The 22965-nt window shown below is 41.7% G+C and overlaps 2 pseudogenes across 9 annotated transcripts in view; both read right to left on the minus strand.

Moving 5' to 3' along the window:
* LOC132677337 (cationic amino acid transporter 3 pseudogene) overlaps positions 1–22965 on the minus strand; it is a 184994-nt pseudogene that overhangs the window by 93534 nt on the left and 68495 nt on the right. The gene's annotated exons all lie outside the window — the stretch shown is intronic.
* Positions 1–22965, minus strand: part of LOC132677836 (cationic amino acid transporter 3 pseudogene) — a 125199-nt pseudogene that overhangs the window by 33706 nt on the left and 68528 nt on the right. For 3 of the 8 annotated variants that reach the window (XR_013556826.2, XR_014137924.1, XR_013556820.2), the window contains exon 2: positions 7123–10279. The product of XR_013556826.2 is annotated as a cationic amino acid transporter 3 pseudogene, transcript variant X7 (transcript). Of the gene's footprint in view, positions 1–7122; positions 10280–11139; positions 11478–17249; positions 17455–17612; positions 22683–22965 lie in introns of those variants that run through there. The other 5 variants (XR_013556814.2, XR_013556813.2, XR_014137923.1 and 2 more) reach the window with 3 other exon arrangements.

Genomic DNA, 22965 nt, shown 5'->3' on the forward strand with positions numbered 1-22965 from the left:
GCTAGTGAGGGAGGAAGAGAAGAAGAGGGAGGAAAGGAAGCACCACTGAAGACAGTTTGTGGAGAGTCAGCCATGGGAGTTGGCAGCACAGGAGACTCTGGGGGCGGAGTGCTCCAGGGGATGCCCACTGCTGATTTCCTCAGCTAAGAAACCACCTGGGGTTATCTTCCTCCCAGGACTCTAGACATCTCCCTCTGAGGTGAAGAGCAGAAGAAGTTGGGACCCAAGGGGGTCCGTGGGTAGGAGGAGAAGTGGCGCAGGGGCCTGTAAGACACAGGTGGACCAGGGCTGTGGAGGGTGGCACTTGAGCTGACCCAGACCCCTTGAGCTGCTGTCGCTGGGGACATGCTGGACCTGGCTAGGTGAGCGGACGTGGTGGCCCCGCTCTTCTCGGGGTCCTGCCTGGCCCCACGAGCTCAGCACCCCACCAGCCTCCAACCCCCAGCCCAGCGGCTTCTGATCTAATGCCTGGACCCCAAAAGGGACAGCCCAAGTGCTGTTTTCCTCTTCGCCTGTTTCTTCTAAGTCCTGTTTTCTTTGTCCCTGTAGATCCCTGCCCCATCACTCTGCTGGAGTGGAGACATTTCATAAGAGATGTGGATTCCACCAATTTAGCACCTTCTAGGCCTCAGAAGCTTTTCCATTTCTGTAACCCATGATCTCCTGTCCGCAGTGCCCTTGTCTGGGACAAACTTTCCCACCCTTACCCTATAATTGCCTAATGACAATGTTTGCAACCTTTAAAGAACTCACTAAGATGTCAGGGCAACAAATGTTAATGATAATATCAGAGTTTGGAGGATTTCTCAGATTTTGATCACTGTTCATGTGTTATGAATTGAAAGTGTATTCCTAACTTACAGGTTGCATTTGAGTACTGTAAAGTGACAAAGTGTAGCACTTGCATTCACCTAAAACTGAACATCTAGTTTTTAACCAAAAAATAGTGATATATTGTTGTCATGGGAAAGACGAATGTTAGAAATAACAGGTGACTAAACTTGAAGTTATTAAAAGATTTGTTACAATAAAGTAAATGTTGGTTATTAAATGTTCTCTTTAAAGAAATACACTGTTAATCTTAGTAACATGGCATGTTTATGTAATATTTTGATTTTTATCTTAAATAATGACTTTACTCTTTTAATAAATTGACTCTTGTAAACTAAAAAAAAAAAAAAAAGGAAAGAAAAAAAAAAGACAGCTATGGTAACACTGACACAAATGATAGCATCAGAGGAAATAAATTACTTCTGAGGTGGATTATCCAGAAAGTCAGTGACAGGAGGTAACATTTAAATTGGACCATGATGACTGTGTAGGACTTCAGTAGTCAGAGACTGAGAAGTGGCATTCCAAGGAAAAGACAGAGCTACTGGCAAGGATTTCTTGTGTTTGGGCATCAATTGATATTGAACTTCTCTTCATCACTGGAGAGTGAACTGAAAGGACCAGTGAAATTCCAGGCAAAATTGCAGAAATTGGAGGCGTTAAATACAGAAGACCAGAGCCAGGTCCTGCGTCCCAGCTTAGCTTTTTTATCCCCACTTCTCCTACACCTGATCTTATTGAAGAGGTATACAGTTCAAATGGGACATTTTCACCATAGATATAAAGAATATATGGTAAACATATGTAACCATTATGCTTCCATCTATATGTCTCTTATCTCCTGTCTCCCCCCACTGGGTTCTTTATAAACAATGAAAGGATTTCTTACTCTCATTACTGAGAAGAGCACAAAGCACAGAAAAACAGACACTGCACAAATAAGTTAGGTAATTTGCATTCCGGGGAAAGGGAGAAAATCTCCTCTTCCATCTCCAGAGTCCATTTTCCTTCATATTCTGATACTATATGTCAATAATTATCTACATTTCCTTCTTCTCTGGAAAAGAGAGGTTGTGAAATGTCAGATGTGAAGTAAAGTTTGTCATAAAATCCCTCATAAAAGTCTCCCAAATACTGGCATTGAAAGGTGGGGGAGGAGGTTCCTGTGCTCTGTCTGCCTTCAAACCACTTGCTGGTCATACCCTGCCTGCTTCCAGGAACTTTGCTTCAGGTTTTCTAAAGAAGTAAAGAGAGAGAGTCAACTTCTCTCACTATCCTTGCTTCCATAAATGCCCATTGCTTTCTATGAAGCTAGTTTCACAAATTACTTGATTCTCACAATCTCAATTCTAGGTTCCTTCATTGGTAAAACTTTCATTTCTCCTCTTTCTGGGATGGCTCAAATAGAGAGTCCTACTTGCAAGCAAAGAAGTAAATAAAATGTCTTCTCTTAGCACCTTCCATGAGGGGTTCTAGGAGAGAGGAGGTGGTTCTATGAGTGGTGTGCATGCAAGGGCAGCTGTGTATTAGGCTAAAGTAAAAGGCAGGAGGGTATTGTGTTGCGGCTGCAAACTTCTTCTGATTGTAGCAGATTTCTAGGGCTCCAAGCAGCCCAGCATCTTAGCCATAATCTTCCCAGAAAGAAAACTCACTGAGGTTCCCTTGAGAGGTGATGAAAAATAAATGTCAGTTTTTGATACAAACACACCTACATGGCTGGGAGTGGAAGGCAGCTAATTCCTCATAACTGGCTGAACTCCTTCAGATTTGTGTACACACACAACACACCCCATAATCAGAAAGTCTAACAAATATGCTTGTTTGTAAACGTACCTAGAAAGCATACCCCAATATTGCTGCATATTTTCACTCAAATTTAAACATAGTTCTAGATACTAGGCACATACATGATTTTCAATGAGGTGCTTTATGAATAATGTACCCAGCCTCAGGCCCTTTCCAATCTCCTGACTGCAGGGTGTGGCACAGTGAAGGTGAATGAAAGAATGTCTGAGTAGAAGCTTGCACGTGTCACCAAGTGTTTCTCCAACTACACTCCACAAACAAAGAGAAATTGTTTTCTCATGACTCACTATTTGGAATTATCCACTGCCCTTCAATTACCTCTATGCCATCAAGTGTCAGTGATTATCTACCCCTTTTTGAGCCACTACCCCACAGAGAGTATAGCTCAGGGCTGAGCTGCGTGAGCTTTGCTCAAAATCAGCACTAATCCTAGCTTCACACTCACTTTGCACAAATTATTTAACCTCTCTGAGCATTAGTCTCAACTTTTCTAAAAGCATAACAATGTTCACCTCATACAATTCTTGTATGAAAGAGGTGATTATGTAAAATATTTGGGGCAAAGTACAGGGCATACCACTCAGCCAATGGGAGTTATTACTTTTGTCATCATTTGGGGGGCATTGCAGATATAAAAGTCATACATAAAAGAAATGTTCTTTTCCCTTAGGAGATTTTTAAATCTCATCAGTGAGATGAGATAAATACATACAGATGGGAAGGACATGAAAACCTAAAACTCTTACTTGACCCTAACATGCAACTTATTCTCCTAAATCCAAGCCCTGTTTTAAAATTTGCAACAGATTTCAATGCTCTAAAATTGGTTTTTCCTTTTGCCATTCATCATCCACATACCTCACTGCCTTATACATACAAAACGTCCACCCCAGCCTTTTATTTCAGGAGCTGACTGGAGAATTCTTGAGATGAAATAGATTTTGAGAGTTCATTTTGTACAGTACCCTTTCTCTGGAAATGGGCCCATCTGAGGCATTCCAAACCCAAGTGAGACAGCCATGTGCATGGCTGAGGAGTCTGCTCCCTCTCATCTCTCCTGGTCACTGTCCAATCTCAGAAATTCTTCCTTTTCTTCTATCTCAATCTGTCTTCCTTCAATACTGGCCTCTCTTTACACTCATTCTGGTTGGGGATGAGGTACACAAACCATCAAAGGCTGAAGAAAATTCTCAAATGCCCACCTGGTAACACTGATGCATTGCCAATCAGTCCAGGTCTCTGTAATTATAGGTCTCATACATTTTGTTATTAACCATTTAAAAGCTTCAAGAGTCCTCAAAAAGAATTGATTTAGTCATCTCATGCAGTCATCTTGTCTCTCCTTAAAGTTTTTGAAGGATGAAAATATCCTAATTTCCAGGACAGAAAGTTAAGAACTCCAATTTCAATATCCCCAACCTCCATAATCTCCTCAATTAGCATCATCAAGTTATCACTCATTTGATTAAGAGAAAGTACAACCCTGAGGCTCAGTGTGACTAATATGACCTCCCCAGTCCCTTCCAGGCCATCACATGAAGTAGGGGAAACAGAATTGGCAGCACCCCTGACCCACACGATTCTTGCCCCAGGGGAGCCCCTGAGGACCAGGCAGACTCCAGAGAGGGCACATCAGGCATTTTCCCTATGTGGGCAGAGTGACAAATCCTACCACAGTGACTAATGTGGGAGTCCTGGGGACAGGAGGGCAGCCAGGGTCTACACTTCCCTCTCTTCCCAAAATTCAATTTCCAAGCCTAGGCCCATTCTCTTGTGTTCCGAATACCAAAGTTTTCAGACCTTCCTTAGTGTTCATTTGAGGCCAGACGTCTACCATCCATCATCTAAGGCCAGTACTTCTCAAAGTGGAAACAGTATATAGACCACTTGGGAGCCTGTTAAAAATGTAGATTCTGATTCAGTAGGTCGGAGTGTGGCTGAGATTCTCATTTCTAACAAGCTCCCAGCTGACAGCCATGCTGCTGACCCATGGACCACATTTCAAAGTGCAAGGATCTAGATGACCATAGCAGTTGACACAACTGTGTCCCATGAAGAGTCTATCTGTCCACATCCTTCTGTCTGTCTATCCTCCAGCCGACACGAGAGTCATATCTCATCCCTTCCTGATTCAGGAATCTTGCTCCAGAGCACAATACACAATACAAACCTGTCCCATAATTTCCCTTCAAATGTGAAACAACACATCCCTCACCATATAGCCTGAAAGGTTAGGAGAAATTTCAGTACCAAAGAAATGTGTAAGGCTCAATTCAATTTAACATGAGTTTATTATATACTCATTCTGTTCCTGGCCCCAAGCTGGATGGTCAGGAGGAGTGAGTAAGATACACTCACAACCTATGATCTGCAATCAGGGAATAAAATAAATAAATACACACAGATAACTGTGGTATATTATTTTTTAAGTTTCAGCTTTTTTGAGGTATAACTGACAAATAAAACTGTAATATATTTAAAGTGTACTTTGTAGTGATTTCATATACACATACATTGCAAGATTAATCACTATGATTTCCACACTGTGAAAGTATTAATGATGATATTTTAATCTAAATGTTTAAATTATGAAGGTTGTCGCAGATCAGGAATCTGGAGTTCTCTCTTGTCCGGCAAGAGAGTGGACACCGAAATGAAAACGAGAGAGGCTAATGTCTATGGGGAGACAAGAGCCCTGAATAAGGGTCCTTTCTCCATGTTTATTAGGATCTTGAAAACTTAAATACATGATGGGCATGCAGAAAGAAACAATAAAACAGTCATCATTAACTTGGGTGTGAGAGATAAAGGGTCTCAAAAGAATGTGGTGTTAGAGGTTAGGGTCATAACATCTCGGGGCCACGCAGACGGCCATTTCCTGCAGGCACTGCATCTGGTTATCTGACTTTTATAAGAACCAAGATAAATGGAGCATGCTATCCTGAGAACGATAAGCTACACAAGATTCAATTACAACCTATGTACCATTGGCTGTTCTTGGACGCTTTCGTCCTGTTAAAGTGGCTTTCCACTTCTAGTGGTTCTCAGATGCTTTTGTCCTGTGGAAACGTGGCTTTCCACTCTATGTTGTGTTCTACTTAATGGCTAGCCATGGGCGCTTTCACTTTGTGGCATTGGCTTTGGGCCCTAAGCCTTTATAACTCATTTATGTAAGTGTAAGGAATTCTTGAACCTATTTCCCACATAAAAGGCACTTTGTTTTTTTCCCTTCATCTTTACATGTGGAGAGGCTTCAGCTGGAGCTTTGGTTTTCAAAGTGTGGTCCCTGGACCACCATCAGCAGCATCACTTGGGAACTGCTAGAAGTACAAGTTCTGGGTCCCACCCAAGCCTACTGAATTCCAAACACTGGGAGCAGGCTTTTCACAAGCCCTCCAATTGAGGTGGCAGGAGCTGAAATTTGAGCCATCACTGAGTACAGTACTATTCCTGGCCTCTCTCCACACCCTCTCTCATTGAGAATTTGAGTAGTGAGTTGAAGAGACAGCTGTGAGGATGCCCAGCTCAGCCCCTTCCAGTTTTGTGTTGGTTTTCTTTATTTATCCAGAACCAACTTGTCCACAGGATACTTGCATTCCAACTTGCTCATACAAGGAAAATCTGATAAAAGCAGACTGTCTCTTGTGGTGGGAGGCAGGGTGTGCTCAGCACTACCTGTGAGGAGTAAGTCTGTCTAATTTAATGATGTGGGCTTAGCAAACCAATTAGACTGTAGCTGACTGTTTAATAGTATGTCTCTATGTCTTGATTATCACTTGGTTTTAAACACAGGCGGGGGAATTGGGGTATTATTTATTGGACTTCTACAGCACCAACAATGGGCTTCAGTGAAAAGTGGGAAGGATGCACATTCAGATCCCACACAGTAGAGACACCTAAGGGAGAGAATAAAGGACAGAGGAATCAGAAGTCCTAGAATTTTTAAGGAAATGGAACTTTATAAATAATAACTTCTGACCTCTTGTGTTACAGATAAATAAGCAGAGCACTGAAGGAACTGAGCAGCTTATTCAAGGTCACATTGCTAATTCGTGGTGGAAACAACACCAGAAGCCAGGACACCTGGGTCTCAGCTGTACACTTTCAGAGCAGGTGGACCAAAGCAAGAAACAGTACAGAAAATTAAAGCCCAAGAATTCAGATATCACCAGGTAGAAGAACCAACCACAGAAATTTTCAGCATGAGTAGTGGGTTCAAAGACAAATAACTTTGTGCTAAGAGGAAAGTTCTGGCTCCGATCCACCTGTGCATGTTCTGTTGCCCCCTCTCACAGCCAGGTTCAGGCTACACTCTATGTTCAGTGTGCTCTGAACACTACTTCATTTCTTGTGCTTTTCCAAGTGTTGCTCTCTCTGCCTAAGCCCCTCCCTCTTGCCCACATGTGACAAAATCCTATCCATCCTTGTAGAGAGCCCACTCAAAGGCCATTCGTCTACAAAGTCTTCTCTCATTTTACTGGTCACTGTGCCAGCCACAAATGATCATCCTGCACTCTGAATTCCAAAGACACTTTATTTGTATATTCTTTATGACAATACTTTGCACTTTGTGTTACAGCTATGCTTTACCCCTTATACTAGAATATGTGCTCCATAAGGGCAGGGGTTGTATTTCATTTTTCTTTCCGCATATCCTGGGTTTGATAAATAATGCTACACTAAACATAAGGGTTCATCTATCTTTTTGAACTCAAGTAACTAAAAAGTTTTGCACTGAAAAGGAAACTGTCAACACAACAAAACGGCTACATACTGAATGGGAGAAGATATTTGTAAATGATACATCAAATATGGGGTTAATACCCAAAACACATAAATAACTTGTACAACTGAACACCAGAAAAACAAATAATCCAATTAAAAACATGGTGAGATGGCCTGAATATACATTTTTCCAAAGAGACATATAGATGGCCAATAGACACAGGGAAAGATACTCACCCTTACAAATCATCAGGGAAATGTATATTAATAATACAAATAAGTTATTGCTTTATAACTGTAAGAATGACTAAAATAAAAAAGACAAGAAAAACAAATGTTGGCCAGGATATGGAGAAAAAGGAACCTTCATGGACTATTGGTAGGAATGTAAATTGGTTCAGCCACTATGGAAAGCAGTATGGAGGTTCCTCACAAAATTAAAAATAGACCTACTATGTAATCCAGTAATTCTGCTACTGCATATTTTTTAAGTAAAATCTAAACCCAATGTGGGGCTCTAACTCACCACCCTTAGTTCAAGAATCACATGCTCTGCTGACTGAGCCAGTGAGGCACCCCACCACTACTGAATATTTTGTCAAAAAAACAAAAACATTTTTTGAGGTTTTTAAAAATATTTTTATGAATTTTTTAATGTTTATTTATTTTTGAGAGATAGAGACAGAGTGCAGGTGGGGAGGGGCAGAGAGAGAGGGAGACACAGAATGTGAAGCAGGCTCCAGACTCTGTTTGCAAAGAGCCCAAAACCGGGCTCAAACTCACAAACCATGAGATCATGACCTGAGCTGAAGTTGGATGCTTAACCGAATGAGCCACCAAGGCACCCATTTTTAGTAATGTTTTTAAGTCAGTGAGCAGACACAGGCACAATTGAAAAGTAGATAAGTAAAAAAACAAAAACAAAAACAAAATTAGATACTGGAACTATTAACTTCAAAGTTTACAGTTTTGGTCCTAGCATAAGTACGGTTAGAGGCCAGGCTGTACTGGATGGCAGAGCTGAAGTACAGAGCAAACCCAATCAGCATCCAGACACCAAATCGGGCCCAGGTGGCAGCTGACACCTGCATCATAAGGTAAACATTCATGAAGATGCTCAGTACTGGGAGGAGAGGCAGAGCAGGGACCTTAAAGTGAAAGGGACTGGAGCTCTGAGGCTGTCTCCAGATGACCCCAGTGATCCCAGTGATGAGTATCAGGAGCACCACAACCACTGAAATCCACACTGGGTCTCCAGAAAGCAGAACTGGCCCCTGAGTCAGCACCAGGCAAAGAAGAGTGAGCAGCAGAACAAGCAGTGAGGAGCAAACACGGACAACCCGGCCAGAGAGTGGAGTGGGGGTGGAATTGCCTGGAGAAAGTAGTCCTTGTAGAGTTAGCCTCTCTGCTGCTGGTCCATTCTCCTCCTGCACCTCTGCTTCATTTTCATTATTCTGCATCTCAGGCTGATACCTGATGATGAGAACACAAATAGCAACCATGGAGTAAGATATCATGGACCCAATAAACATGAGGTCCACAACATCAATGAGTCCAAAGAAGAATGTCGTGATTGTTGCAATAATCATTAAGATCAAATAAATTATGCGGTAGAAGTAACTCCAACTGAGGATCTTGATAAGGACAGGGAACAAGAGTCCATTCACTGCCATATCGTGTAACAGTTTTTTGATGGGGCCAATAAATTGAAAGGTATTTCCAAAAAGACTAAAGAAAAATCCAAACACTACAACATAGTAGGCAGGAGCCCAGCCAATAAAGAGAAATGCCTCAGGCAAGGTGCTCCCAGTTTGAAGCTTGTAGTAAGGCACCATAAGTGTAAGTGCTAAAGAGACACCAAAATACAGCACAAAGAGGATGAAGAGTGAAATCACAAAGCTCCTCGGGATAGAATGTTGGGAGTTCTGGGCTTTTTCAACACTGCTAACAATTTTCTCAAAACCTATGAATGCACAGAAACAGGTAGCTGCTCCACGGAGAATCCCCTCGAAGCCAAAAGGCACAAATCCTCCAGAGCCCAGAGGGCCCAAGCTCGAGGTGTCATTGAGACCAGCCATTGCATAGTCATCTTCTGTGAGCTTCCAGTTGTGCAGGTCCCCCTTAATGAAGCCAATGATGATGACAAAACTGAGAACCAAAATTTTCACCAACATGAGCACTTTGGCAAGTAAGGAAGTTGAATCATACCAGAAATACATGAGAAACCATGGAAGGAACATAAAAATGAAGCTTATATGGTCTTCTCTAACGTAGTGGGAAACATGCAGTAAAATAATTTCTTGCAGTGTCACACGCTGGTACTCAAAAGCTAAGTACAATACATGGAAATAAATGACTGTATTAGCAACAAGGGAGAGGATGATGTTCCAGCCAGTGATGAAAGCCCAAAGCTCACCTATAGTGACATGGCTGTAGAGATATGCAGAGCCAGAATGGGGAACCCGGGCAGTAATCTCTGCATAGCACAGCGCAGCCAACATTGAAGATAGGCCAGCAATCAAAACACAAATCACAAAGGATGGTCCTGCTTGATTGCTGACCACCTCACAAGCCAGGACATACACACCTATACCCAGTGTGCGGCCCACACCCAGGGTCACTAAATCCAGAGTGCTCAATCTTCTCCGTGGGTCATTCTCAGCCACCTGTGCCTTCAGCTTACGTCTGCGTACCAGTTTTTGACCAAATCCACGAAATGTCTGACACGGCATTCTATCTGGAATTGAAGACTATTCCAGGATCACAGAGCTGTAGCAAGTCCAGGGTGCAGACTCCGGGATCTGGTTCAGTGAGGCTAAGTTTAGCCAAGTTGATTTGGGGCTGCCAAGGTCCACTACTCAGGCTTCAAAGCTGCTGCTTTTTATTTCATCTGGTATTTGATAGCCTTTCATAATGCCTAAAGAAACAGTAAATATTTACCGAACTGAGTTGGTGTTCAACCAACTAAAGAAAGCTCACAACCAAAGCTCACAAGTCCCATGTAACCCATTGCAGCCCGAGCATCACAGAAACTGAAATCAAAGAAAATCATTTAAAAAAAAAAAAATCAACACTGCTTTCCCCTCAGAAAAGCATCAAATATCTCCCAACATTCTCCTTTTTACACACTACATGACAAAAATCCCCTTTGGGTTTCATCTAACTCATGTAGCTTCATGGACTAATTAAGCTGTAGGACACAAAAGGGCATGAAATTCTTGTGCAATAATTTACACATGGGATGTTTGTGTGGTGCTTGAGCATAAGTTATGACACATTAATTCATGAACTAGCGGGCCTTGTTGCAGTTACAGAACCATTTCTTAAGTATCATCTGAGTTTAAAATATAAATATTGGTCCCAGTGTCTTGAAACTCTTTGACCCGAAATCAGTTCCCAAGGTCAGATGGCCACCTTTCTCCTCATTTTGCATCATCCATTTAGCTATACTGATGGCAAAGAATGTGCTGTCCAACCCTTCCCTTTACCCATCTAGGCCAACAGGGGGCTCTGTGAGAAGAGAGGAAGGGGGAGAAAGAGGCAGGGCCTTCATAACTAGCTGCAAGAACGACAGGAACAGGCTGTCTGGTGATGAAACACTAGAGTAACAGGTGCATAAGCCAACCAAGCGTCCATTACTAAGGGAGAAGAGTCAGAAAGGCCATTTTGTGAATTCTGACATTCAGTAAACCTCACCCAAAGCAACCAGGCAAAACTTACTATAATCCACAATTATGAGAGTGTGATGGGTAGGAAGGAAAGAAGTAAGTCACCTACCTCAGTTGCTCACAACCAAAACAATTCCTTCTGTTTCCTCCTTCTCTGGGTTCCAGTAAAGAAGATGACCTCACTTCTGCAGGAACTCTGCTCACTGGTCACACTATCCTCTATAAACACCCTGAGCCATCTGTGATGTCAGCTGCTAGCACCTCGAGACCCTGCCCTGCTCTGTGAGCTTATATTAAAACACTAACTTGTAACTTCCTATTAATTTTCCACTATAGTTATTTTCCACTCGCTCAAACCATGGTCTCAATATGCCAAAGATATTTTCCTAATGAAGGAACTCTACACATGGTTCCTCCTTCCCCCTCCCCAATGCTGCTATTCAAATGGCTGCCTCCTGAATTGGAGCAAGACTCTGATGATCAATTCACCAGAGAAAACAAAGTCATACAGCCCCCTGTCTCTTCACTTCTCAGGCTTTGGTTTTGAGAGAATTTTAGGAAATGTTGTCAGAGGGTTCTGAAGACAGAAAGATCACATCAGAATTGAACAGTCTTCTGTACAGATTATCAAAAGGAATCCTAATGTTGTGGGTCAAAGCTTCTGTGTACAAATCCATCTAGACTCCTTATTAACCACCCACCAGTGGCAACCAGTTCCAAGGTTATGATTTACTAAGAAGCACACAACATGGACAGTCAATACTTAACTCATGGAATCTTTCTACACAGTGAATGTTATTGATGTGCACCCCCCCCCCACCCAGGCTTCAAACCCTTCAGTGTTTCCACTGCCCTCCCTGCTAATTTCGTCCTTCAGCATCTGGCCTGTGCTAATTCCTCCAGGCTCATCCCCTGCCCACTCCCTGCTCCAGCTGCAAAATTCTACACTTACCCTGTTACCTGTCTCTAATGGCCTCTTGTCCCCTGCATTTAGCTAACCCCCACTTCTCTTTCAGTTCCCAGCTCAGAAGTTGCTGCCTCAGACAGCCTCCCCTGACCTTTATGCTGATCTTCCTGTGTGTTCTCATAGCACCCGGGCTGCCCCATGTGTCATTTATCCTAATGTATCAGAATTCCAGCTAATCTGCCTGTGTCCTCTATCAAAGTGTTAGTTAGACGCTCAATAAATACGTGTTGAACTAATACACAAACTGAGAATAGAAACCTGAAAGAGAGCATAATCCAGAATTCCTAGCTAATTGACTTTGAGATACATGCTTTGTAGCCAAACAATATTTATAATCCCAAATTAGGTAAAAATATAAATTGTATTACCTTCCTTGTAGAAGGCAAGGAAAATGAAAGTGTGAAGGAAAAGGAAACTGATGAACCTTGCCTACACATCATTCATGGCTGGTATAAGCCACACAGGGTGACAAAGAATTGTCAATTTTTTGAAGGCATAATGCTCAGGCCCTGTAACCTAGGTGGGATATCCTAAGGCAGAGGTTCTCACTTTGAGGGACAGAGAGAGGGATGATGAAGACACTGGGAAATATTTCATACTTCATATCCAGTCGTTCTGGAGATTCTTATCCACTAGCCCTATCCTTCCCATGGCTGCTCAAAACTACCTCAAATGACAAGAAATTGTCCTCATATCAAAGAGAAGAGATTATAAAAGCTTCCTTCACAGGAAAGCAGCACAGTTTAGCAGATAGGAGTAAGTCTCTGCTGATACATGGTTCAGATTCAAATCAAAACTCAACCTTATACCAGGTACTCTGGACAAATTAGTTACCCTCTTGCTGCTTTGGTTTCAATAGCAGTCAAATGAGGGTAAAAGTTCCTCAAGGGTAATTATGAGGCATAAGACAAATGATGACTATAGAGTAATTAGCACAGTGCCTAGCAAAAAATATATAATTAATATAATCTTACTAATGTTTAATATTGAAACCTGATCCAAACTGAAAATCAGTTAGTCTTTATAAATGTCCAGCCCCAAAATCATCCACTAAAATTCAAACTTGTTAGCTTGCCCTCATGAGACAATGAAAACAGCTTTATTCCATATATTTTGCCTTGAAAGCTAAGTACCCTAATTAAACACCCTCATACATGGTGCTAAACACTTGGAGGTCCTAGGCTTACTGGGTTAGTCCAGGCATCAAAAAAAAAAAAAAAAAAAAAAAATGCAAGCCTCAAACATCACCCCCATCAGCATCATCATAAATATTTTTCCCTATTGATGTCTCATCTTATTCCTAGAAGGGGCAGTGCTGGGTACTGTAGTGCTAAGAGCAAAGGACATTATGTCAGAAATTCTGGATTTGAGCCTTGGTCCTTCCACTTCACTATATAAACCAGGGTTATTTTATTGATCCCTCTAAGCCTCAGGTTTCCTCAACCACAAGGAACCTTACTTCACTTCCCTTACAGGATCCACATAAGAATTTGATGAGAAGATACAAAATATCACCCAACAATGGTGGGAGTGTAACTGGGATCACCATCCTGAAGCACAATCAGTGGAATTAAGAATGCACACACCCTCCCACCCTACCATCTCTCCCTGAGATATACACCACAAGGAAACTCTCTCCTGAGTCCGTAAGGAGGCTCATATGAGTGAGTTCATCACAGCACTGTTTCTGAATTTGGAGCTATGCCAGCCTCTGTTACTAGAGGAATGTACAGGTAAAATGTGCCTTATGTACACAATGAAATATTACATAGCAGTCAGAAACAAAGTAGATTAAAGATAACAACATGGGTAGATTTCAGAAACAATGTTAAGTAGCAAAGTAGAAGCAGGACGAGGTATACAACACAATCACATTTATATACATTTATAAAACACCCACAAAGTGCTGCATATTTGTCAAGGATACACACATACCTGTTAAAAATGTCACGTCATTCCTCTGATAAAATCTTCCACTGGTTTCTCTTTTCATTCAGAGGAGAAGCCAAAGTCTGGATTTACAATGGCCTACAAAGCCCTACAGTATTTGTCAGTGACCCACCTACTACTCAGCCTCAGTTTCTCCCTCTTCCCACTTATTTTTCTCTAGCCTCCTAACCATGCTGGACTCTTAACATACCAGGCAAGACCCTACCTCAGGGCCTTTGTACTTGCTGTCCCTATGACCATACCACTTCGAACCCAGATAGCCCCATGGTTGCTCACTTCACTAAATTTGGTAAAATAGCACATGTGTACCACAGCCTTCCTTAATCACCACATATAAAACTACAATCTGTTCCTAACCACCCAGCCATACCTTATCCCCCTGCCCTCATTTTCCTCATAGCACTTGTCATCATTCAAGGTAATATATGTTGTACTTAATTGTCTATTATTTGCTTCACACTAAAAGATGTAATTTCCATGGAAGCAGGGCATTTTTACCGTTTGGCTCTTGGCTATACTCCCCACATTACAACTGTGTATTTGTAGAATGGATGAATGTATCCAAATACACATACAGAGCGTGGATTGGAAGAACATTTGTTAAATACACTAAAGCAGGTGCCTCCAGTGAAGAGGGGAAATGAGAACAGAGATCAGGATGAAAGGGTAAAATAAAATGCATTGCATGCAAAGGGGTCTGACAGGAAGCAATCACGCTAACAGTCCATGGCTGAGGGAGGGGTTGACTCCACTCTGCACACTTCAGATTCAACAAGGAATTGCATGAGATAATGTTGTGGGAGTTAAGTTGAAGGGTAACTGGATCCTGTAATTGTTAGGACACGGAGAACATAGAGAAGGAATACCTGCTAGAAAGAGGGTGGAGAACAAGGGAAGATGGGGCACTCCTCCTACCAGTTCCTTCTGAAACCATTTCCCTTTTCCCAATTCCTCTTCCTCCTTCACTCCTTCAACTGTCTCTGGAGGCTCCTTACTGGGCACTAAGGATGCTTGCACCACATTTCTCCCCCTGCGGAACAGTCCTCAGCCACCTCCCTCCCATCAGACACAAGAGTTGTTCTTAACATTTGTTGAGTCACAGAGCCCTCTGAGTTTGGTCACCTCAAAAAATTCCCTACACTCTCCTGAAGTCCATCCATGGACCCTGAGCAGGAATCCCAGAGGAGGACCATGTGAATGGCAGGGTCGGAGATGGGTAATGGTTTGATCATTTCTGTTTACTTCAACTCTGTTGTGCAGGGTGGTCCTTGTACTCTTTCCAATTTTACTGAAGATGAGGGAGAGTGGGCTATAGACAAAGTATGAAGATACCACAGAAGCAGCCCAAGAAAAAAAGCATCTGGTAATTAAATAATCATATTTCATTACTCCAACACAAGCTGGCACAAGAACAATAAGCAAGCAAGCTTATAGAAGAGAAAGCAAAGCCATTATTGGGAATCCTGAGAGACCCTACCACAATTCCAGCTTATAACAATACAGAAACATCACCCTCAAACGCTATTTTCAGGACTGCCCTTTCTCCACGTGGTAATCTACAATTGCTCCGATAGTTTATATTCAGTCCAGACTCTCTGACCAAGCTGTCAGAGCCCTGCCCTAATTCTCTCCCTACCCTCAGGCCCATCACCTCCTTCCTGACTCAGCTCCTCACATCCTGACTTACCCTTCCTGGGATGAGCCTTTGGCCTGAGTAAGTGCCTGACCTGCCAGGGATGCCCTCCTCACTCCTTTCTGTCCAGTCTTGGTGCTCTAGGTCTTCTCAGTCCTATTGTACAACGTTTCCCCTGGTGATTAGGAAGCCTTTCCTAATCCATCCTGACAGGTCCCCACCTCCAACTTCCCTCCAATTCCCATCAGTACTTACAGTCCACCCTGATGCTCAGCTAAAACTAATTTTCCCTTTCTGTCTGCTGGTGTCCTGAGTGTGTCACTTAAATTCCTTTATAATCTAAAAGCTTCTAGAGGTCAGGGCCAGGATCTATATACCTCATCTTTCTGGATTCCACACTCCCACCTCCAACCCTCACTACCCAGGACAAGGATCTACACATAATTGTATGAAGCAATGATAAGAAGCATTTAGGACAGAGAAAATGAATTTATAGATGTATTGATCGACTACTATATCCTGAGATTCCTAGAGGAAATTTGTTTTGTTTTTTTGTTTGTTTGTTTGGGATTTTGTTTTCATTTTTGAGAGAGACAGGGTCAAACAGGTGTAAACTGGAGCTAGAACATGCACAATCATGTATTTCAAGCACATTTCCAGAGTCATTGAGGGCCTTGACTCTGTGAGTCTGTTTCATTAAGAAACAGTCTCTCTGAAAAGAGGTGCTTGGTGCATAGGAGGTGCTGAAAGAAATGCAGAGAAAGGCCAGGGAACATGAAACCAGCTTGTATGAATTCCATAATGCCGTCACCTCCCCCTTCCCTCTCACTCCTCCATGTATTTCTTCCAGTCTCTGAGCTCCTTCCAAACTCCAAAACCAAAGTTCAGCTCGAGGCTCCCAGAACAACTCCTGTCAAGTCCAACAATCCACCCATTAAATTGCAGTCTGCCTTCCTCTCCTAGCCGGCCCCAACCACTCCTCTTTGTCCTGGAGGTCATTGTGTTTACTCCTCTGTCTCTGAGAGTGGCACTGCCCTCACTCTGGACATTTCCTTTTCAAAGAATTTTCCAAGGCAGTAAGTTCTACTGGTTCCCTGGTGGAGTGTTAACACTCTTGCCAATCAGGAAGTTGGCCTAGTGGCTCCTACTGAATTGCATCAAAGAGAGTTTGGCTACCAGTTGCTTTGCTAGAAGTTTGATAAGGACTTGAGAGGAAGGCTAAGGAGGCTGTTAAATGATTATTTCACTTCTCAAGTGGCAGAGAAGTGAATTTAAATACAACATCTGCAGATCATATCAATCCTCCGTATCCAAGCATAGATCCTTTCTAACCTCAAAGTATATGAAAACTCTTTGTCCTTAAAATTTCTGGACAATGAAGACTCTGGAGCCAATCCAACTAGTGACTCCCAAACATTCAACTATAAAGGTTTTTAGAAAGCTGAGCTACCCCAGAGTTTCTCAAGTCCTAACTCAAGCAGCCCTGCAACTGAGGTAGCGGCAGTCATCAATACAGGAGTAGAAGCTTTGAGTTCAGGGCAAGAGTTTTAAGTAAAGGTAAATGTCGTGTACATGTACAGCAACATGTCCAAGAGTGAAACAGTTCACAGGCATATGGAAAGGCAAACAGAACAAAAGCCACCATGAACACTGGGGCTGAGTCTCATACCCAAGGGTAGAAGAAATTGGTTTCCAAAATCAAATGAAAAATGGAATCTTCCCAATTTCTCCTTCTGTTTGGCCTTCTCTTCAAGTCTGTGTCCAATCATGGTCTTTCCTTTATCTGTTCAACTAATATACTGATTCTCATTTATTCAGCACTGTAGATAAAGCAGAAAAAGCACAGAAGTCTCTCCACACAAGTTGGTTACATCCTGTAGATGAAAGCAAACAATAAACAAATAAGTAATATGGATATATATTGTGTTGGATTTGCAATCAGTGAGACAGAGAAGAGGGAAGCAAGAAAAGGTTAGGATGTGCTCAGAGTGGGTGTTGTGATTATAAAATGGGTGATCCAAGAGAGCCTCACCTTCACACTGTTGTGCAACTCTCACCACCATTCATGCCCCGAACTTGTTCATCTTCCTCAGCTGAAACTCTGCACCCATAAGCAGTAACTCCCAGTTCTTCCCTCCGCACAGCCCCTGGCACCACCATTCTACTTTCTCTCTCTCAATTTGACTACTGTAGATACCTCATATAGTGGAATCACACAATATTGTCCTTTTGCATACAGCTTGTCTTCAGGGTTCATCCGTGTTGTCAGAATGGCCTTCCTCTTTAAGGCTGAATGATACTACATTGTGTATATCCCATATCTTGTTCATGTGTCCATGCACTGATGGATATACCTTTTAGCTGTTATGAATAATGCTGTAATAAATATGTGTATTTTATACATATACATATAATACATATGTAATAAAAGTCTTTCTGAGTCCCTCCCTTCAATTCTGTGGGAATTGTTGCAACCACTCACAACATAGGATGATCACCACCCACTCCTAGGGTAAAGAGACTCCACAGGTTGCCTCATGACATACTGCCCATCTCATTTTCCTTTTCTGTGGGTCTTTACATATGTCCTGGGTTATCCTTAAGCTTTCACCCATTTATCATAAAAAGGGGACTAAGATATAGGAGAAGGCTGCTCTTCCCCGTTCCTCGAGTAGAAAAATAATAGACCTAAGTGGCAGTGAAAATCTTATTTCATTCATTTATTTGTTCAGTGAACAAATATTCAGAAACTCCTAAATGTCAGTTCTAAGGGCACTTAGGGGGCTTAGTCGATTAAGCATCTGACTTCAGTTCAGGTCATGATCTCATAGTACATGTGTTTGAGCCCTGTGTGAGTCTCTGAGCTGACACCTCAGAGCCTGGAGACTGTCTCAGATTCTGTCTCCCTCTCTCTCTTCTCCTCTCCACTCACACTCTGTCTCTCTATCTCAAAAAAAAGAAAAAAGAAAAACATTAAAAAAAATTAAAAGTCAGCCTAGGGTTTGATGTTACAAACACAATGGGGAGGAAAAAGAGATGTTCCCTGCATGCATGGCACTCATTGTCTTTAATATGTTCTTATATAATATTCCTGTCTAAAATGTGTAACCTAATACTGGTGATAAAAATGATCAGTCTACAAAACAACTTTCTACAGAAAGTGGACTTTCTATAAAACAACGGACATGTGCTGTTCAAAACTATCAATGTCAGGCTGAGGAACCATTACAGATTAAATGAGAATAAAGAGATATGACAAGGAAATACAATGCATAATCCTGGGTTGCACCTGGATCATGGAGAAACACTTTAGTACCAAAGCAAAATAGGAAATTAGTAAACCTTAAGTCTAGACTGTATTTCATACATACATGCACCCACACACATACACATATACATTGGACAGAAAAGCAAATGTGGCAAAATATTAACAACTGGTCGATCCTAGTGAAAAATAAATGGGTGTTTACTATACTATTTTTGCAACTTTCTGTAGGATTGATATTTTGCAAACTAAAAACACAGGAAGAAGAAAAGTATATCCTGATAGTAAAGATTATGGATTCCCCATCCCTGAATGCCTTTTATAAACAAGCTTGCCATCACTTTTAATTAGAACCAAACCCCACCCTGAATGATCCAGCCTCAAATCAAGAACTTTGGATCAGAAGAGTAGGTGGGAAGGTAGAACTGCTTTGTCTGAGACCAAAGTTGTCAGCAAGCAAAAATGACTGGAAAGACACCACAACCTTGGCTCATGTAAGTACACTTATAAAAAATCCATTCTCTTATTGTCTTTTTGTGGGACTAACACACAGTAATAAACAAAGGCCCAAGACTTGAACTCTTAGGAGCATTGGGGAAACATATGCAGAGGCTGAGGGCAGAGAAAAATAGCATCTAGCAAATAGGGGTACCAGGTGTATGTGCAAGATTTAGGGATAAATGGAGAGAGGTGTGAAAGTGAACCAGAATTTGTTGAGCTGCAAGTAATGCAGAGATGTTATTTAATTTAATCCCCATAACAACGCAATGAAATAAGTATCATTCCACTTTACAGACTGAGAGGTGAGACAACTGTCCCAAGCCCATAACCCACTAACAAGAAGAGGTGGAATTTGAACTTGGTTCTTTGTTACTTCAAAGACCATGTTCTTTCTCCTGAAGAACACTACCACCACAAAGAGTGAAGACTCAGGGTAGAGCTATTAAAGGAGTATTTCAGCCAGTTCCTATCATTGTGCCCAGGTCACTCACTTTCAATCACTTTCCTTTCCTCCCAAATAGATACTGATAGGCAGGAGTTAAAATTACTGAAACCATTAAATCTGAAAGCTCTAAACCATGTCCCAAACATAACCTAGGGCCAAAAAACTCCAGACTATCCTTTTAGATGCCAAGAAAGATTCCAAAGTATCCCTTAGTTATTCCAATACTTCCCAAATATGATTTTACAGCTAATTGTAATTCCTGCTCACAACTTTAGCCTATCTCCTTTTACTTGGCTTTTAGTGGAAATATAGGATAATAGATCTCCAGATGACAAGTAGCACCTTCCTGAGACTTCTTTCACCATCTAATTCTTTCATTGATCTATCATAAATCTTTTCTAGTCACTGCCTTATTCTAGAGAAGAAAAAGAACCACCTCAGTGCAGTTTAGGGAATTCTAGAGAAGAAAGTGAAACCTTGATTCTCATTGCATAAAGGAAGACAGGAGGTCTGGGGTGCAGGCATTTTCCAAAATGGGAGCCCAATGACAGGAAGATGCTTGAAATTTCCCTGATATCCTGATTACTTTCACGTTTGACCTTCCTAAACTTCAGCCATAATCCCTGGCTTCCAGATGGTGGAGACACACACTGTTAGGAAACTTCTGTCAGAAAGGACAGCCCCAACTGGAACAAAGTGGGGTAGGAGGGTAGATGGTGCCAGCTTAATGAAGAGAGCTTGACAAAACATCTTTTTTAAGCTCCTTATATCACCCGGCCATTTGATCCCCAGATTTGGCTGTCAATAAGAGGCAGACTGGGAATGGTTGCCAGAGAATGGCAATATCCTCTTTATCCTTAACCCAGAAGAACCAGTACCATTAAAACGTTAGTCCACCAGTCACTCCAAAATGTGATTAACCACTTTCCAGAACTAAAATGTCAGGGTGATGCTGGAAAAAGGACATCACCTATGTCAGAGTGATCATTCTGGTTTGGTTGCTTTTGACAACCAGAGACCTGACCTAGTGGGACATATAAAATGGGCATTAGCGTTCTCTATCGTGAGTCATATCTGTGACCAGCTCTGAGCTCACAGCACCTAGAACATTGTTACTATTTATTAATCATCCATGGAAATAAGCACAAAGATCAATGAACATCAGGCATGAATACAGACCTCTTTGTGTTTGGAAATCCTCACTTTTTAAAAAAAGTTATGAAGGAATGTGGACTTGAGATAAGGAATAATGGGTATTCTATCAGTATAGGAAGATCAATAGAGAAGATAAAGAATTGCCTTTCTTTTTTCATTTGAAAAGGAAGAAAACTCCAAACATATCCAGAAACAAAGGGACTGACAAAGCAGCCTCTAAGCATCATGACTTTAATCAGTGAAGCTGCATAAAAATTTGGAACAAATCTAAGAAATTTCAACTGAAATAATTGGATTCAGATATTTGGGGATCACCAACCTAGTCCCCAATTCAATTCAGCTGACAAGAAGTTATTTAGACACTTAACACCTTTTCCACACTAGACAGGTATCTAGTAGATTCTTCAGTTTGCAAATATGCATATCCAGGGAGAACCTCCGGCCATACTCCTGGGTCTACCCTCTTCATCCATAAAACTGATAAATCTAAACAATGGGATCCTCTCAGCTTTCCCTCAGATTCACCCAGCAGCCATTAGGGAGTGGTGTCCTTGAAGCAGGATAAAGGTCTAAATCACATTCTTCCTGTTCACAACATACACCAGATAACTAAAGTCTGAGTACTCTCTATTCTCTTACTGGAAAATAACACTTTCCTCAAGTCTTAAAAATGCACGTGAATGTACATGAGCACACATACACACACACAGCCAACCAAACCTGCAGTTTCCTATTTTCCATTAAGTCCAAACTTCTAAGAGTGTATTTGCAAGTCTTTCTTTTCACTGTTCTTCTACCACTTACTCCTATCATTAATGTTTTCTGTGGCTCCTGCTTGAACAGGACAAATCTTTCCCCACACATGCACATCTTGCTGGCATTAACATCACCCTCACACAGACTGTTCCGCTCTGCCAAGAACATGCTCTTTCCAAACCTTTTTCAACAAGATCCTCCTTCCAGAAGTTTCTCTGGGCATAACTGAAGATAGATATCTGATCTCTCCAGTATGTTCTGCTTGCCCTCTTCTCTCCCCTCAATACTATCCAGTGGCATACGTCACTGATTTAGAACTTTTCAACTGGGAGAACACAGTTAGGGAAGAGGGTAGGAGTAGTAGGTGGGGAGGTGTTGCTGAGGAGCAGAGCTGCTGCCTGATGATCCTCTAAGCTTGCCTTTCTCTCCCCAGCTGATGTCTGAGCTACAAAGAGTTAACTGGCCACAGCCAAGGAAGTAACCCAGGATATACAGCCAGGTTTGGCGATGTCAGAGATCTGACACAACTGAGGTCCAAGTCTCTTTCACCACAACAAAGTGAAAGTACAGAGGAAGTAACCCAAGTCAGCCTAGAGAATATACATGATCTGTGAGGGTCATTATATACACCAGTGTCATCACTTTGATGTGTGGCAACTGAACATATAAATAGCACAGAGTTTATATTTTCATTTCTTTATTTTATTGGAAAATAAGTCATGTAATGCTTTGACATTAGGCATCATAACACAAGACTCAAACTACAACATTCAAGGCTACCATGCAGAAGTGAGGAGTGGAACCATAGTTGATTGATTGAAAGATATGTACAACAGGATTTCACTTGTTTCAAGAGGATAGGAAAGCATCCATGAAATGCCCTTATATTGCAAGACCACAGGGTTGCCTGGGTGACTAAACTCAGTGACTTAAGCATCTGACTTTGGCTCAGGTCATGATCTCGGGTTCATGAGTTCGAGCTGTGCTGATAGCTCAGAGACTGGAGCCTGCTTCAGATTCTGTATCTCCCTCTCTCTTTGCCCCTCCCTTCTCACACACTTTCTCTCTCTCAAAAATAAATGAACATTAAAAAAAATTATTGAAAACTCCAAGAGATAATAATTTTCTGTATTTACTACCATTTTTCCTGTACTATCTGTAAATACAGATGGGTTCTGTGTACTTCCAGTTGGATCTAAAATGAGAAATTGGGTTGTCCCTCAAGTCAAAACAACAAAAAGTTTCTAAATGAAAAATACTGCA

The sequence above is a fragment of the Panthera onca genome, chromosome B4 (assembly GCF_046562875.1).
Source record: "Panthera onca isolate mPanOnc1 chromosome B4, mPanOnc1 haplotype 2, whole genome shotgun sequence".
NCBI classification, from domain to species: domain Eukaryota; kingdom Metazoa; phylum Chordata; class Mammalia; order Carnivora; family Felidae; genus Panthera; species Panthera onca.